Source organism: Strix uralensis, chromosome Z (assembly GCF_047716275.1).
Source record: "Strix uralensis isolate ZFMK-TIS-50842 chromosome Z, bStrUra1, whole genome shotgun sequence".
In the NCBI taxonomy this organism is placed as follows: Eukaryota; Metazoa; Chordata; class Aves; order Strigiformes; family Strigidae; genus Strix; species Strix uralensis.
This window is the reverse complement of record NC_134012.1, coordinates 64,849,116-64,865,670: the sequence shown is the minus strand read 5'-3', so window position 1 is coordinate 64,865,670 and position 16,555 is coordinate 64,849,116. Positions and strand designations below refer to the sequence as shown.

The 16,555-nt window shown below is 40.4% G+C and overlaps 1 protein-coding gene across 4 annotated transcripts in view; it reads left to right on the top strand.

Annotated features, from left to right (window-relative positions):
- The window catches only part of PCGF3 (polycomb group ring finger 3), a 69,694-nt gene that overhangs the window by 26,370 nt on the left and 26,769 nt on the right, over positions 1-16,555 (top strand). For 3 of the 4 annotated variants that reach the window (XM_074856200.1, XM_074856201.1, XM_074856203.1), the window contains exon 2: positions 10,854-10,896. The exons of the other annotated variant lie outside the window; for it this stretch is intronic. The gene's annotated coding sequence lies outside the window, so the exon portion shown is untranslated. The remainder of the gene's footprint in view (positions 1-10,853; positions 10,897-16,555) is intronic. 4 annotated transcript variants of the gene reach the window in all.

Sequence of the window (16,555 nt, the reverse complement as noted above, 5' to 3'; positions counted from 1 at the left end):
TTACTGTGTTCAGGCAATTTTACTACAGAAGTATTCAAGCAGAGCTTATTTTGGTTACAGGGAGGGAGAGAAAAAATATTTCACTCATTTGTCTAGTTATGGAACCAAGACTAGAGATTAAAAAGAAAACAAAACCAAAACAACCCTTCCAGTTACCAACTTATGTAGTTTAAAAGTGGGATCATGAGCTTAGGTTTTTTTTTCAATAAAATTTTTCTCCAGTACTCTTGTGGGGATAGTAATACTTTTGTATTAAGTAAAAATTTTTAGATGTCTGTCTTGAAGGGGCTTTTACTTGCTGTCCACAAAATAAGGTGAGGGTTTTTGTTGTTATTTTTTGCTAGTTCTTCAAAACGGTGCTTAAAAGAAATAAACTTAGACTTGGGAAATACTTCGGAGAGAAAAATGTAATAGCAGTCTAGAGCTTTAGGTACTGTTCCAGTTGTCCTCTTTTCACCTTCCCTTTCACTTAGTTGTATGACTCTTTGTGAATGTCTTTTGTAGGCAAAGTGTTCTTCTTGACAGGAGACAGTACCTCTGACACAAACCTCTGGTAATTCAAGATACTGGGAAGAAATCAACAACTTGCCTGTAGCTTATGAAGTTATACTTTCTAAAGAAAGCTCCTGATTCATTAGGGAACAGTGAAATGTCTCAGCACCCCTACCCCCCCCCCCCCCCCCCAAAAAAAAAAAAAAGAACCCAAAGTATTGGAATATGTAAAAATGAAAGGTATTGATGTTTGCTTGCTCTAGAAGGCATGGTGACTTTCTAATCCCTTCGTGAAGGGTAGGTACATTCTGATAATATAACTTTTATATAGGCCTTGTAATATCCTAGTTTTTAATTTGATTGACTAACCTGATCACCTTCTGTGACAAGGTGACCTGCTTAGTGGATCAGGGAAAGGCTGTGGATGTTGTCTACCTAGACTTCAGTAAAGCCTTTGATACCATTTTCCACAGCATTCTCCTGGAGAAACTGGCTGCTTATGGCTTGGACGGGCATAGACTTTGCTGAGTAAAAAGCTGGCTGGATGGCTGAGCCCAAAGAGTTGTGATGAATGGAGTTAAATCCAGTTGGTGGCCAGTCACAAATGTTGTTCTCCAGGGTCCAGTACTGGGGCCAGTTCCGTTCAGTATCTTTATCAGTGATCTGGATGAGTGGATTGAGTGCATGCTCAGTAAGTTTGCAGACAACACCAAGTTGGGTGGGAGAGTTGATCTGCTTGAGAGCAGAAAGGGTCTACAGAGGGATCTGGACAGGCTGGATCTATGGGCCAAGGCCAACTGTATGAGATTCAACAAGACTAAGTGGGTCCTGCACTTGGGTCACTACAACCCCACACAATGTTACAGTCTTAGGGAAGAGTGGCTGGAGAGCTTCCCGATGGTAAAGGACCTGGGGGTGTTGGTCGACAGCCGGCTGAATATGAACCAGCAGTATGCCCAGATGGCCAAGAAGGCCAATAGCATCCTGGCTTGTATCAGAAATAGTGTGGCCAACAGGACTAGGGAAATGATCGGTCCCCCTGTACTCAGCACTGGTGAGGCCGCACCTCGATTACTGTGTTCAGTTTTGGGCCCCTCACTAAAAGAAAGACACTGAGATGCTGAGCATGTCCAAAGAAGTGCAACAAAACTGTTGAAGAGTCTAGAGCACAAGTCTTATGAGGAGTGGCTGAGTAGCCTGGGGTTGTTTAGCTTGGAGAGAAGGAGGCTGAGGGGAAACCTTATTGCTTTCTACAACTACCTGAAAGGAGTTGCAAGGTGAGTGTCAGTCTCTTTTCCCAAGTAACAAGCCAGGACAGGAGGAAATGGCTGTAAGTTGTGCCAGGAAAGGTTTAGACTGGATATTAGGAAAAATTTCTCCACCGAAAGGGTTTTCAAGCATTGGAACAGGCTGCCCAAGGAATTGGTTGAGTCACCATGCCTGGAGATACTTAAAAGATGTGTAGACGTGGCACTTAGGGACATGGTTTAGTGGTGGACTTGGCAGTGTTATGTTAATAGTTGGACTAGATGATCTTAAAGGTCATTTCCAACCTAAATGAGTCTATGATCTTTAGTGAAATTAACTTAAACCTGTGTTTTGAAATAGTGATTATGAAGGAACTGAGATTGGGTTGTAACTGACTAGAAACTCAAATAGTGGAGAATGTTGTGCTGGTTATAAGAGTCAGGCTGTTAACCCACACTTAGTTGTGGCAGGCCCTAAAAGAAACATTAAGGTAGTGGCTTATCTGAATAATTATGTGCACTCTGTGCTGTGTAACTGGAAAGGTGGTTAAACCCATTATTCTAGTGGTAAAGGCAGCTAATATTTTAGATGTGACAGTAAATTAAGGCTCTTTATTCTAAATGTCATGTTTTAAGATAACATGAACTTTGAGAAGCCATATTCTTTCTAAGTGTTTCCAGTTTCCAATACACAGAGTGAAAGATATCATGGCTGAATTAGTCTTTGGAGGTTCACCCTATGCTTAAATACATTTGGTAGACAGTTCTGGATTTGGAAGAGGAGGGAAAATCTTTGGACTAGTTTTAACGGGATTTAAAAAGTACGTATGATGACTTCCAGGCTTGATGACTATTTGAGTTGGGTTTTTTTTATTTGGGATAAACTGTAAACACTAAGGGGACTTCATGAAATGTTAATTTAGCAGATTTTCCTTTGGATTTCTTTAAGGGATCATCTGTACTATTTTAGACCTGAGCACATGAACGTAAAGTTACACTACGTGGTCATGCATATGTGTTTCTCTTCTTTTGTGAACTGCAGCTGAAGTATGTATCTAATTGTATCTAAATTCTGGTTTGGCATTCAGATGCTCCACAAGCATTCCTGTGAGAGACTGAAGAGGGAAAACTATTTCTAAGCACGCAGTGGAATGCCATATTTTGATAGGTCTGGTACAGAGAAAATAAGGCTTGCTTGTTGGTGAGCTGAGAAATAACTTCTTGGAAGAACTGTTCTTGTTGAGGATCCATCCTGTGTTCTGCACCCTCTGTTTAACTATTTCCTTCTTGCAGGGCTGAATAATAGCTAACATTTACTTTGATTAGAATCATAGAACCACAGAATGGTTTGTGTTGGAAGGGACCTTACAGATCATCCAGTCCAACTCCCCTGCTATGGATAGGGACATCTTTCACTAGATCAGGTTGCTCAAAGCCTCTGACACTGGACACTTCCAGGGATGGGCCATCCACAACTTCTCTGGGCAACTTGTTCCAGTGTCTCACCACCTTTGTCGTAAAAACTTTCTTTCTTGTATCCAATCTAAACCTACCCTCTTTCAGTTTAAAACTGTTGCCCCTTGTCCTGTCAGTTCAGGCCCTGGTAACAAGTCTGTCCCCATCTTTCTCATAAGCCCTCTTTCAGTATTGAATGGCTACAATAAGGTCTCCCCAGAGCCTTCTCTTCTCCAGGTTAACAACCCCAACTCTCTCAGCCTTTCTTCACAGGAGAGGTGTTCCATCCCTCTGATCATTTTTGTGGCCCTCCTCTGGACCTGCTGTAATAGGCCCATGTCTTTCTTGTACTGGGGGACACATGATACAGAGAAATGATTACTTGCTTTGAGACTTATTTACTTATAGCAAACTGCTTTGCAACTTATTTACTTATAGCAATTACAGTATTACTTATAGTATTTTTGAATATTGCTAATTTTGATTAATAATCCTGCTTGCCCAGACTGCTCTGTGGAATTTTACCAAGGACTACTGCGTTCATCAAAACAAAGCAGTTTACTGTGGAAACCTACCAAGAACTGCAATGTTCAGCAAAAAATATGTTTTTGTCCTTGGAAAGCAGATGTGCTCTAACTAGTTTAGTCTTGGTAATGAATAAGATAGCCATATATGGACAGTAGAAATGGATACACTGGTACTTTTAGATAAGATAGAATGAATAAACCAGCTGAAAACATTTTTGTTATTCAAGAAATTGGCTAAGAGAATCTGCATATGCTCTGAGGAAAAGTACAAGGTGAGAAAGACTACGAGTCTTCTTCCCAGGGACCCCCGGAGATGACCACCAGGAGGCAAGGAGGCAATGTGCAGGTGCAAAGATAACATAAACTGCTGACACCAGCCTTTTGAACTAACCCAGCCTTACTCATGCATATGTATATTTGTGTTATGTAATCCAGTGAATATGTATATCTACACTCTATAAGTTTCTGGTAAAAAGTGCTGTTGGTGTGCAAGCTTTGTGGATAAATCCCCTTGCACCCCATTGCCAGAGTAAACATACCTGCTTTATAATTCTATTTGAGTTGTAGAGTCTTTTTTCCGCAAATCACACAGAACTGTACTCTGAAAGTACACAATACTCTGGGTGGGATGACATGAGAGCAGAGTAGAGGGGGAGAATCACCTCCCTTACCTGCTGGCTGCACTTCTTTTGATGCAGCCTGGAACACAGTTGGCTTTCTGGGCTGCAAGCATACACTGCTGGCTCATGTCCAATTTTTTTGCTCACCAGTATCACCAAGTCCTCTCCAGGGCTTCTTCTAATCCATTCATCCCCCAGTCTGTATTGATAATGGAGATTTTCCTGACCCAGGTGCAGGACCATGCACTTGGCCTTGTTGAACTTCTTGAGGTTCACACTGGCCCAATGTGAACCTCAAACCTGTCAAGATTGCCCTGGATGACATCCCTTCCTTCAAGTCTGTCAACTACACCCCTCATCTTGGTGTCATCCACAAGCTTCATGAGAGTGCACTCAATCCCACTATGTCAGTGATGAAAATATCAAATAGTACTGGAACTAATGTGGACCCTTGAGAGACACCACTCATTACTGGTTTCCACTTGGACATTGAACCATTGACTGTAACTGTTTGGATGTGACCATCCAGCCAATTCCTTATCCATCTAACAGTCCATCTGTCAAACCCATCTATCTGCAATTTAGTTGGAACATGCTTTTAGAAAGAACTATTAGGTTACATGGTAAATCTCATCTGCACACCCACAAAGGAGTGCAGAGAGACAATGGCAGCAGAGATGGAATAATCGTACCCTGTTTAATTACTTCCAGGCCCATCACAGGAGCCATCAGCTTGTCAAAGGCCTATCTCCACAAACCCAGAGGAGCACAGGGACACAATGACAGGCAGGGAACCCAAATTAAGGACTCAGAAGGGGGCACGCCCAATCAGGTGTGTAACATAACCAGGGCTCTCCCTGGAGAGCCATCAGCCCCATTGTCCAGACATAACTCCCATGACTATGAGTCAGTGCTGGAGCACCATTTAGACTGGGGGCTAGAGGTGTTGCTTCAAGGGGTATGGGACATGTAGGGAGCAGGGGGAAGAGCATTCTGGGATTGCAAAGGACTTACAGGATGTTTTGGGGAAGAGCCAAAGGCAGGGGAAAGGAGGCATTTGGGTGATTCAGGGAGCAACAAACATAGGAAAACAGAGGGATAAGGGGGATTTAGAAGCCTGGGCATGTGTAAATAGTTGGCTGGTCAATGCACGTGTCTGACTATGCCCTGTGTCTGAATGAAATCTATTTTACTTTCTTAAATTCCTTCTAACTCCTTCCTGGATGAGGGGTGCTCTGTTCTCTGTGCAGGTGTGTCTGTGGGAGCCTGAGTGCCAGCAACTGCAAGTCAGACCACCAGTTGGAGGGCCCAAGGTGCCAGCCACTGGAGAGACTGGCATGAGTGGACTTAAGTGCCAGCAACAGGAGTGGGACCTCAAGGTCACTGGGGCCCATGCATCCACGGTGCCAAGAACTGAAGCAAGTGAGGGTCTGGGCACCAAAGCTGGAGTGGGGCTGCAGGCCAGAGGGACCGTGTGCTTGACTGCCAGCGGCTGGAGGGACTGGAGTGAGCAAAACTAAGTGCCAGGGGTCAGAAGCCCATGTGTCCATAGTGCCAGCAATTACAGTTAAGTGAATGTTAGTGAAGAGCAAGCCAGGCTAGCCTGCATGTAGGTGACATGGCCAAGCATGTGTGTGTCTCTTAAGGGGGAGACCAGAGGAGGAGCTGGCTGGTGGGGTGACCGAGTGAGTCCTGCTGACTGCCAGGGACACCGTAGGATCTGGGCATCTCAGAGGGTGAGACTGCTGGTGAATGTGTGACTCTAAGGGCAAGACCACATGCGTTTGACTACTGTGAGACCAGTGGAGTCTCAGGCATCTGTGTGTATGTGTGCCTGTGTGTCTTTAAGTGTGAGAGACTGTGGTGGGACGTGGAGGGGGGAACTACTGGGGGAGCAGTAGAGTCACAGTTTGCTCTGTGTGTGTGTGCATACCAGCAACCAGACCCCAGTCTGTACCAGCAACTGGAGTGCAGCTGTAGCCTCAAAGGCATGTATGTTGAAGTGACAGCAAATGTAGAGACTGGCATCCAGGGGACAGCTACTGGGCAGACTGGGGGTCTGAGTCCAGCTCCTGGGGGGATCCACCTTTCACATATGTGTGTATATTCTCACTAGTTGACCTCCATTCTACTCAGCCAGAGAGTGGAGCAGAGTGAGGCTGTTGGTGCTGTTTGTGTTCATATGTGTGCTCTGTGTGACTGTCTTGGTTGATCTGTTGTCACTGGCTATGGTGTATATGTGTTGTATACATGTGCTCTGTCTGTGTGTGTCCCTACTGGGAATACATGCTCAGCCTCTCTACTAGTTGTAGCTGGGGTCTTGGGGCTGCTGCAGCATTCCTCTTTTGGGCTACCAGATGCAGCCTGATTTTCCCTTAAGTCTCCTTTGCTGCTCTGCCTTTCACCTCCACAGTGTTCACCAGTGGAGAAATCAATCATAACTCTTAAATCTTTTCAGAGGAAAAGAACAAATACATTAAGAAGGCTGTAAAGCAAGTGGCTTTCCTTGCAAGAGTATTGTAATAGAGTATGGCACTCATTCCTGTAAGTAATATTAAATGATTTGAATTCCTTCTTTGGGACCAATTGCATATCAGTTTTTAGTAGTATTTTAGCCATGTAACAGTGAGGCATATACTCAGAAAAGTGAAAAAAGTAGTGTACTATTCTTGCAGGCCATCTCTATTTTTTCTGAGATGATGAAAAATAAATACCTTAATTTCCACTGGAACTGGAGAAACCTGACCTGTTAGTGAGTTCGTATGTGATGTGATCTCAGCAAATTGCTCAGCACACCCATGAAATAGACACAGAAATGAAATGCTGTATTCCACTCAACAGAAGGTAAACTTTAACAACAAAACTGCCTGAACAAATGCGTGAGAAAACATGCTGCTGCTCTCTGTATTCTGGGGGTAGTGCTGGTTTTACAATAATGTCAGAATACTATGTACTGATTCAAATTAACTGCATGCTGTGATTGTGCTCAGTAGATCGTTGTTTTAAGAAGACAGAGACAACAAAGTTATAAAGGTTGTTTTTAATTTATTTTTCCGGTTGGGGGGGGTGGGGGTGTGTCCTTTTTTTCCCTGGTACTAAGAGGTATACCTGCTTTATTGAAGTTAGGGCACTGGTGCCCTCTGGTGGTGCTAGTTCATTATCGGAAACGGGGAAGACTTGTGAGGAGTTCCACTGAGATGTGAGAACTTGCTGGCATGATACTGAAAAGAGGACACGGATGCATTTGTTGTCTTAACATATAATTATGCCGTTGAAGTATGTCATAAAAGACTGCACATGGGCTGTTAATCATAAGTTGGCTTGCTGAAGCAAATTGAAGTCTTTAACCTATTTCTTTCTGCTCAACGAAACGGTTTGTTTCTGGTAGTTTCTTTTGTTAAATCATGCTTTGCAAACACAACGTAAAGAATTTTGTTGAAGTTTACAATATTTTAAAACTCAATTTGGAAGAAAAATTTTCTTATGTGATTGCATTTTGTGAAATCCAGCACAACCTTCTTACTGCTAGTATGTTTGACGTTACTGTTCTCTTTTAAAGTGACCAATACATTAAGTTTGAAAGTAAAAATTCAACAACATAAACCTGACAACAGTTGAAATAAACAACTTTGATATCTGAAACTAAAGCATCCACAAATACTGTTTTCTTTATCCCTCTACCACTTAAAAAAGTTGTCCTGCATCTTGTTTACCTGAGGTAATATCCGCATCATTCTCTAGAGTACTGTGTAGGCTGTATTGACCTTGTTAACAATGAAAATAGGAGTATGACTATTTTTCTGTTCTCTTGAAATAAATTTCTGACTCACAAATATCTTGCCCTGTGATGGAAAGATTTGCAAGAGTGCAAGGTACTTCATATTAAGCTAGTGGGGTTTTTAATTTGTTTCATTTAGCCCAAATTCTTTTGATCTGTTGCAGGTCAGCATGATATTATTCTAACAAGTTACTGCTAAGTAAATTTCCATACAGAACTGTCTGTTCAGCCATTAACAATTTACATCTTTCTGTTACAACTGATTATAATAACAGGCTATTTTTATGTTTTAATACAGATAGTTGAAGAGGCAAAAGTTTTGTGCTTGTATTTCTTTGCAATCTCTGACCTGATGACCATGCAACACTGCCTTCAGTTGCATCATGCTGAAAGTGTGAATTAGACTTACCTTTTAACCAGGAATTAGTCCTCTATTTACATGGTTACATTCACAGTGTCAGGAGCCTTTTTTGGATCTTATCTTGATGGAATGAGATATTTGCAGACCTGTTCAGCTAATGTTGTAGATTGTGGAAACGTATGTTAAAAATGAAAATATTTAATAGTATTGAAGAATTTAATATTTAATTTAATATCAAAATAGTTAATTTATCAATATTTATTGGACATCTTTGAGAATAATTAATTAAACTGGCTGCCACAGCAAGGACTGTATTTTTTTGTTCTACAGTTTAATTCAACTTGTTCTAGACATAGGTTTGTCTGCTGGTTTTCATCTGCGTGCATCTACTAACAAAAGTTTGTGAGGCTTATGCCTGGCATAAGCCAAGCCATCGTAAGCATCAGGTTTGAAAATTTTCTTTCCCACAGTAAATTTTGGGTCTGAAAGTTCCATTGTTGTCATGTTATGTTCTTAGAGCTGCGAGTTTCACTTTAATGAACTGTCCTTGTGAATTAAGGCATACCTGCTGCTTCTATTACTGTTGTCATTCAGCTTTCAGTGCTCTGTGACCTTTAGTACTTTTCAGTAATTATTCTGGAAAATTACAAGCATCTGCCACAATGCAGATTTTTTTTCTCCAGCTCTCTCCACTGTGAGCACTATACTTCCGCTTTTTAATGAGGTAACATTATTATACTGTATTTCAGCAAAAGAAAAATATATGTGCTTATCCTTTTAAAACAGAGCAAGGTTGTAATGGTTTGTAAATTTTCAGGCATTCACTTCAGTTCTGAATTTATATCTGGTAAGAGTGACTTCCTGGTTTGCTTTACAAAGCTAGGTGGTACAAATGAGAATTACAGTTTGCTAATCTGTCAAGTTATCAAAAGCAGTCATAGCAGTTGAACAGTCCTTTAAAGAAAATCCATTTTGGAATATTAGTACTCACTTCTGACTTAGTGTGCAGGATCAGTAGAACAATCCATTTGCCTGGTGTCCAACAACTGTCTAGATAGAAGATGCAGTTTATAGTGGTGATTTAGCACTCACTTGATGGTTGTCTTTTCCCTCGCAAGTTGGGTGCCACTTTTTTCATCCAGCTGAATGAAAGTGTTACCTTGTCCTCTTCCAGTAAAAGTGAGGGAAGATGCGTGGCAATTACTTTTGAAAGGCTGTTACTCAGAAGTTTATGATATGTTCTTGGAATGGTGGTAAGCCTCTGACTCAGTTTCTTCAGAAACTGTGTCATTGACTGCTCGGGTTCTCCACATTTTGCTGCAGAAATAGATGTTTTTTTGTGAGAAATGCCTTCTGGAGTTGCTTCTCCTGTCCATATGAGGGGCTTTCCATCCTTGGTGAGGACTTTTTTTGTGGAGTCCAACAAAGGAGCATCTCATACAACTCTGCATTGCTTCCAGTTAATAGTAATTCTTTCTCTGAATGCAGTCAGGGAAGTTCACAGAGGAATTGCTAAGAGATTTTTATTTGCATTGTACTGAAGTGTTCTCGCCTAGTGCTATCATTAATATCTACTTGAATCATTGTATTTATAATTCCCTTAGCAATGTAACAGTAAAATCAGTAACTACAGGCTATGCCTTTGATTTTTTAGAACAGGAAGGCTGAAGTAGCAGTACTCTTTACCTGTCTCTGTAACATCAGAGTATTTGCCTGTTTGAATTAATAAGAAAAATTGCCTTCTGTCAAGCTAATCTATTTGTGTGGGATTATCCTCTGGCAAAGGTCTTTTTTTTTTGTTAATACAGTTTTATTTTGGAAAATATCTAGAGGTTCTACAAATACAAAGTATTTCCTTGAACAAAAGTATTTTTGGAAACTTAAGATACAAAGAGCAGATTACTTGCAAATATAGCTTGAAAATAATATTCATCTGGCTGTGGATCTTCAAAATCTCTTTTCTTACAGACTGATCAGTATCTAGTCCATAGGTTGTGGTTCAAGGTTTCTGCTTATTTGTTTGGTTATTTTCCCTGTCATTTATGAAGATTATGAATTTCTTTTCATTTTGCCATCACATGGTGACAGGACTACTTGGATTTTCGAGTAATTTTTGTTGCCTATGTGTGTCCTTTCATAGGACTGTCTTACACAGGTTTTTTTTCTTTTTTCTTTCCTGAGGATCTAATTCCGACAGTCTTTTCCCCCTTTCTCTTTCTTACTCAGAAATGCCCCTGCCCTGCTGTTGTCTTCAATTAATATAGATACTTAGAAACTTTTAGGTGAATTTAGTGAGCTAAGTATTTCTTTGTGGCAGCTGGATTTCGAGGAATTTTGGATGTTAACTTTCAGACTATTTTTCTGTCTTTTCAGGTCTCTGGATGGCAGACTCTGAAAAGAAATGCTGTTTTAAGAGGTATGCCTCATGTAGGCCAGAATATTCTTGACTAATATGTATGTAAGTTATAAGGCCATACTTCTAAGGAGTCCCTCTGCTGATCCTTTCTGTAAGCTTGCATGAATAATAGTTTGCAGTGCTGAAGTCTGAAGGAAAGGTGAAAGCTTGTACAGAGACATTCAGGCTTGTTTTATTGGTGACCCAATAGAGAGATTTGTAATACACTGCTTACCTTGTTGCTTGATTATCTTAATAGAACACTGCTCTAGTGGATGAAGTATAGCCTGAACAAAACCAGTTGACTATCTGACATGTACCTATCTCTGCCAACCTCTCCTGATACTGTGTGTGGGGTTTTGTTTGTTTGCTTGTTTTTTATTTGGGAATATAGTCCAGATGCTTTTGTAATTGTCTTCACTCACTTTGTCGTGGTGTGATGTAAGACTTACCAGGCAGTGAGAAGCTGATACCAGGCCAACCGTGTGGTATAAAACAATGTCAGTTGGAACCAAGATGAAAAAATACTAAAATTTGTGCAAGTGATCATTTTTGCATATTAGCTGGATATTTGGAACATTTTGTGTCTTTGTTTGGGGCTTCATGTTCCAGCACTTAAGGAGAATGCCTGTTCTCCATTGTTAGTATGTTGCTTCTGAATAATTCATTGCTTTACAGCTGTTAGGAAAACAGTCTCTTCAAAATTGAATTGCATAGCTTTTCTATTATGTCTCCCATCCTTTTCAGGATTCATAAGTGGAAAATTTTAGGAAAGTAGGGTTTGTTTGTCTTTCTAAGAGAAAGATTGGTCTAATTCAGTCTTTTCAGGGCTCTCATTGTTTTCATTTTTTTTTAAACAACACCTCCTAATTCTTTTTTAGGCATGATTCAGGTCTCTGAAACCTTAGCATGTTTCCTATTTCTCTAAAGCAGTACGGTACTGATTTGTTTGTTCTGGCTCAAAAATAATTACCACTGTGAAGTTTAAGAACTTGGGTTAAAAGTGGCTCTTCAGCTATTGACTGAGATTCTGGTGTTGCTGGTTTTCATGCTGTGCTTACAAAGGTCCTAAAGAAAATGATGCTAACAATAAGGGAAGTATTATTGCTATTTTCAACACACCTGTGGACAGAAATAAAGAAGATGGGGCTGCACTATTCTTGGAGGTGTGCACTTGTAGGATGAGAAGCGTTGCACACAAGTTGCAACACAGGACGTTCCTATGAGACAGCATGAGCACTTTTTGCCAGTGAGGGTGCTCAGACCCTGAAACAGGTTGCCTAGAGAGGCTGTGGAATCTCCATTCTTGAAGGTTTTCTGCATGTAGCAAGAATAGGCCTAGAGCAACTCAATTTAAATGGGCCTACTTTGAGCGCAAGGTTGGATTAGAGTAGTTTGGAGGTTACATCCAATCTATGTTATTTTATAAATCTCTGTAACCTGCTGAGGGGTCCCTTTTTTTGCTTTTTACATTTTTTGTAAAAACAGGTGAGGCTCAGGTTGGTGTGTTTTGTTGCATGTTTTGCTCTGGTATTTTTTTTTTTAAGAAGCATACGTAGTTGAAAAGTGTTTTGAGACTATAGAACCAAGGAGTTAGAGTAACTTCTTCCTATTCCAGCAACACAGTTTTGAGGGAGAAGGATTGTGCTTTGGCTTTAGTGTTCACATGTTGGCTAGGTAAAGAGTGAGAAACTTTAATTTTTTATCAAATGTCACTGTTCAGTCAGTGCATTGAGAGTTCTCCGAAAGTTATCTCCAGTTCTTACAGTTTATTTGAGATTGCTTGCTGTAGTAGGTTACTGTTTAAGCAGGTAACTCCATGTAGAAGAACTAATGAACTGCTGCGTCCTAGATTTGCCTTGCTTGTCTTTGGCTTTCTAAAAACTAAATTAAGGCATGATATCTCTGTTGTATACTAATTGCCATAGAGGTTTGATGGGAGCCTAAGGTTTGCAGTGTTCAACTGTGAAAAAGGAGCTATTGGGTTCGGAAAATGACATTGTAAATGTTCAGATTCTGCTCTGTCCTCTGAAGTTGCTTGCTTTTATATAGGAAGACAACTTTCTTTGAGACATCTGCTTTCGAACTTGGCCGTGACCCTGTGAAAGATTCAGAAGTTCTTGAGCGTGCATCTTCTACACAGTGACTGATTGGTCACATTACAAAATGAGGCAAATTCAAATAGTCTGTTATTGTAGAGGCTGGCTTTTCATACTTACTCCTGCGCAGTCTAGTGAGTTTATAAAGTCACTGTAATGAAGTTTCAATTTGGAGATATGTTTTTGTTTTGTTTTGATTTTTAAAATTTTCTGCAAGAAGACATCAACCTGGGTGGTGTTTTGGAACAGTAGACTTATCATACCCTCGTATGATAAGTTTGATAACTTTGAGCTGGTGTGTATGACTTTAACCTCAACCTGATTCTGCCACTTTTCTTTTTAAAGCAATCAGTTTTAGATTTTGAACTCATGCTAACTTCATTGGGTTGATGTCTATGTGATTATGACTGGATAAGAGTTGTTTAAAGTACAATAAGCAGCTTGAGAGCAGTCAAAACAGTAAGAAATTCACCTTGTCTGTTGCATGGCTAGGTGAAGGTAGTGTAATAGTGTAGCAAGTTCTTAGGATTATAGGATAATTCAAGTTGGAAAAGACATCACAAGATCTTGTAATCCAAATGCTCAAAGTATAGTAAGATATGAGGTCAGGCCAGGTTGCTCAGTGCTTTATCCAGTTGTCTGAACATTTCCATGCTCTTAAACTGCAAGCTTGCTTAGGAATGTGTATTCAGAGATGGTTTTGCACTTCCATTGTTTTTCTTTTTAAGGTTAGATAACTTGTTTTGGAAGTTTCTGAATTAACTTTTAGCTTTCGTTTCAACATATCACTGTTTGAAAGATGGGAAGATGGGATTTCTGGAAGATACCACCTTGAATTCAGATTTGAAAAAATCTCATTCCCTTTTTCAAAGGGAATTTTGCAGATGACACCAAGTTGGGTGGCAGTGTTGATCAGCTTGAGGGTAGGGAGGCTCTGCAGAGAGATCTGGACAGGCTGGAGCGATGGGTAAGGCCAACTGTAGGAGTTTCAATAAGGCCAAATGTCGGGTGCTGCACATGGGCCACAACAACACCCAGCAGTGCTACAGGGTTGGGGCCTGAGAGGGACCTGGGGGTGTTGATTGATAGCCAGCTGAACATGAGCCAGCAGTGTGCCCAGGTGGCTAAGAAGGCCAATGGCATCCTGGCTTGCATCAGAAATAGCGTGGCCAGCAGGGACAGGGAAGTGATCTTACCCCTGTACTTGGCACTGGTGAGGCCGCACTTCAATTACTGTGTTCAGTTTTGGGCCCCTCACTACAAAAAGGACATTGACTCAAGAATGTCCAGAGAAGGGCAACGAAGCTGGTGAAGGGTCTGGAGCACATGTCTTATGAGGAGTGGCTGAGGGAACTGGGGTTGTTTAGTCTGGGAAAGAGGAGGCTGAGGGGAGACCTCATCACCCTCTACAGCTACCTGAAAGGAGGTTGCAGAGAGCTGGGGATGAGTCTCTTTAACCAAGTAGTAAGCGATAGGACAAGAGGTAATGGCCTCAAGCTGCTCCAGGGAAGGTTTAGACTAGATATCAGGAAGCATTTCTTTACAGAACGGGTTGTTAGGCATTGGAATGTGCTGCCCAGGGAGGTGGTGGAGACCCCATCCCTGGAGGTGTTTGTGTCACAGAATCATCTAGGTTGGAGAAGACCTTGAAGATCACCTAGTCCAACCATTAACCTAACACTGACCGTTCCCACTATGCCATATCCCTAAGCGCTATGTCAACTCGAGGTGGTAGATGATTCTGTGATTCTGTATTAAAGGGAAACCTGGATTTGCCTAGAAAATAGAAAAATAGGTTGGTTAAAGCAAGATGGCTAACCTTGGTGGTTCTTAGTCAAACTTCACGTTTTGGACATTGTGTCATTTTGCTGTATAGTTTCAGTTTGTATGAGATTACTAACATGGATTAACTGTACATACAGAAAGTGTCAGTAGTCTAAGCAGAATGTAATTTCATTCAGAATTGTTAAGAGACATCCAGCAGCTGTTAAACATGATTTTTCTCCTGTCTTTATATTATTACATGTTAGTATGGAGGAAGTAGCTCTTTGAGAGTGCTACCTAAATAGTAAAAACAGATGCTGAAACTTCTGAAGGATACTGAGATTTTAAAAAGATAGATGTCATCTTGCTTTCATGGGAGCCTAGCAGTTAAAAAAATTAACTAGGTTTTCAGTTGCTTGGTTGATGAACTCAATATTTCAACTGAAATTTGCAAGCAGATTAGAGTGATATAAAATCTTAAATTTTTAATAAATAGATTTTTAATTCATTACATTGAAATAGTGGGTAGACTTTATAATAATTAAGGTGGAGTTAACATGACATAGAAATAGGGCTTGGAGATTTATGATATGATATGCTTGTCATCATGTCTTGGAAATTTTTTGTACCCTCTGCTTCTATATTCAGATCTAATCCACACTTCTTCCCCTACAGCAGTGTACTTCAGTGTATATATGGTTACTTGAAAAGTATGTTTGGTCTGGTTTTTTTGGTGGGGTGTTAAGAACTTGATGGTCTTATGTGATGAAAGTGACTTTTAACTTTTGTTTGGCAGCAGGCTGTAGGAACATGAGAATGTTGGGACTCCTTCCCAAGAGCAGATGTGTGGTTCAAATAGACTAGTATCCCTTCTGAGTTGACAGTCGTTAGCATATTCCTGTTAGGGACATGAAAGGCATCCTATATTAGCCTCTACCCACATGCAGAGTTTATTCCTAAGTATTGTGAATGGTATCTTAACTTCGTATTTTGTAGTATGACTGTGTATCCCTTTCAAATACATTTATAATGATAAAAAAATAGTTGGCAAAATTTGCAGTTATGTTTTCTACTTTCCTCTGAAGTGATACAAAACAGATAGCTGATGAATGTGGAATTACTTTACGTTTTTAATTTATTGCCGTTATTAATGAATTTTAATTTCTTACATGAGGCTGCAGTGTTAGTCCTTCTATTTCTTATTTATATATATCTGTAGTTTTGCTAAATTATTTTTTTTTCTCTTTCCCTCTGGGAAACAATTAAAGTTGTCTTCAAAGTCTGAGTCTTTATGTTGTCTAACTGAACTGGTATCTTGGTAATATATCATTTTGTTGATAGCTCCTCCCTTCCTTTCTAAATAGATATGAACTGGTCTGGCCTTTTTAAATTTTTTTTTTAGTTATTTTTAATAAGGCTTCTTATTGTTATACATTAACTGCTTTAAAAAATGAGAGGCATTCCAATTTTATTCTTTTTGCTGAGACTAGAAAGACACGGGTATCAACTGCACAAGATGCAGGCTAAAGTGAAGTCCAACACTGACAGCTTGCTTACAGGCCTTGAAAGTTGCATTGTTTATTGGAGATTGAAGCTGTGTTGAAGCTACCATGTTTGGGCCTCTGCATATGCAGAGAAGAGATCATTCTCTTGTTCTAGCAGCTGCAAGATAGCAGTGTGGGCCTTGCCTTCTCGAGAAATCTCCTACTGTAGGCTTTGTCTTGTTTTGTAACAGAGGTGTCTAATGCCCTGGAAAAACCTGTTCCCATTCTGCTGCCTCTTCCAATAGTTCCCAGTTTCTGTTCTTTAAACATCTG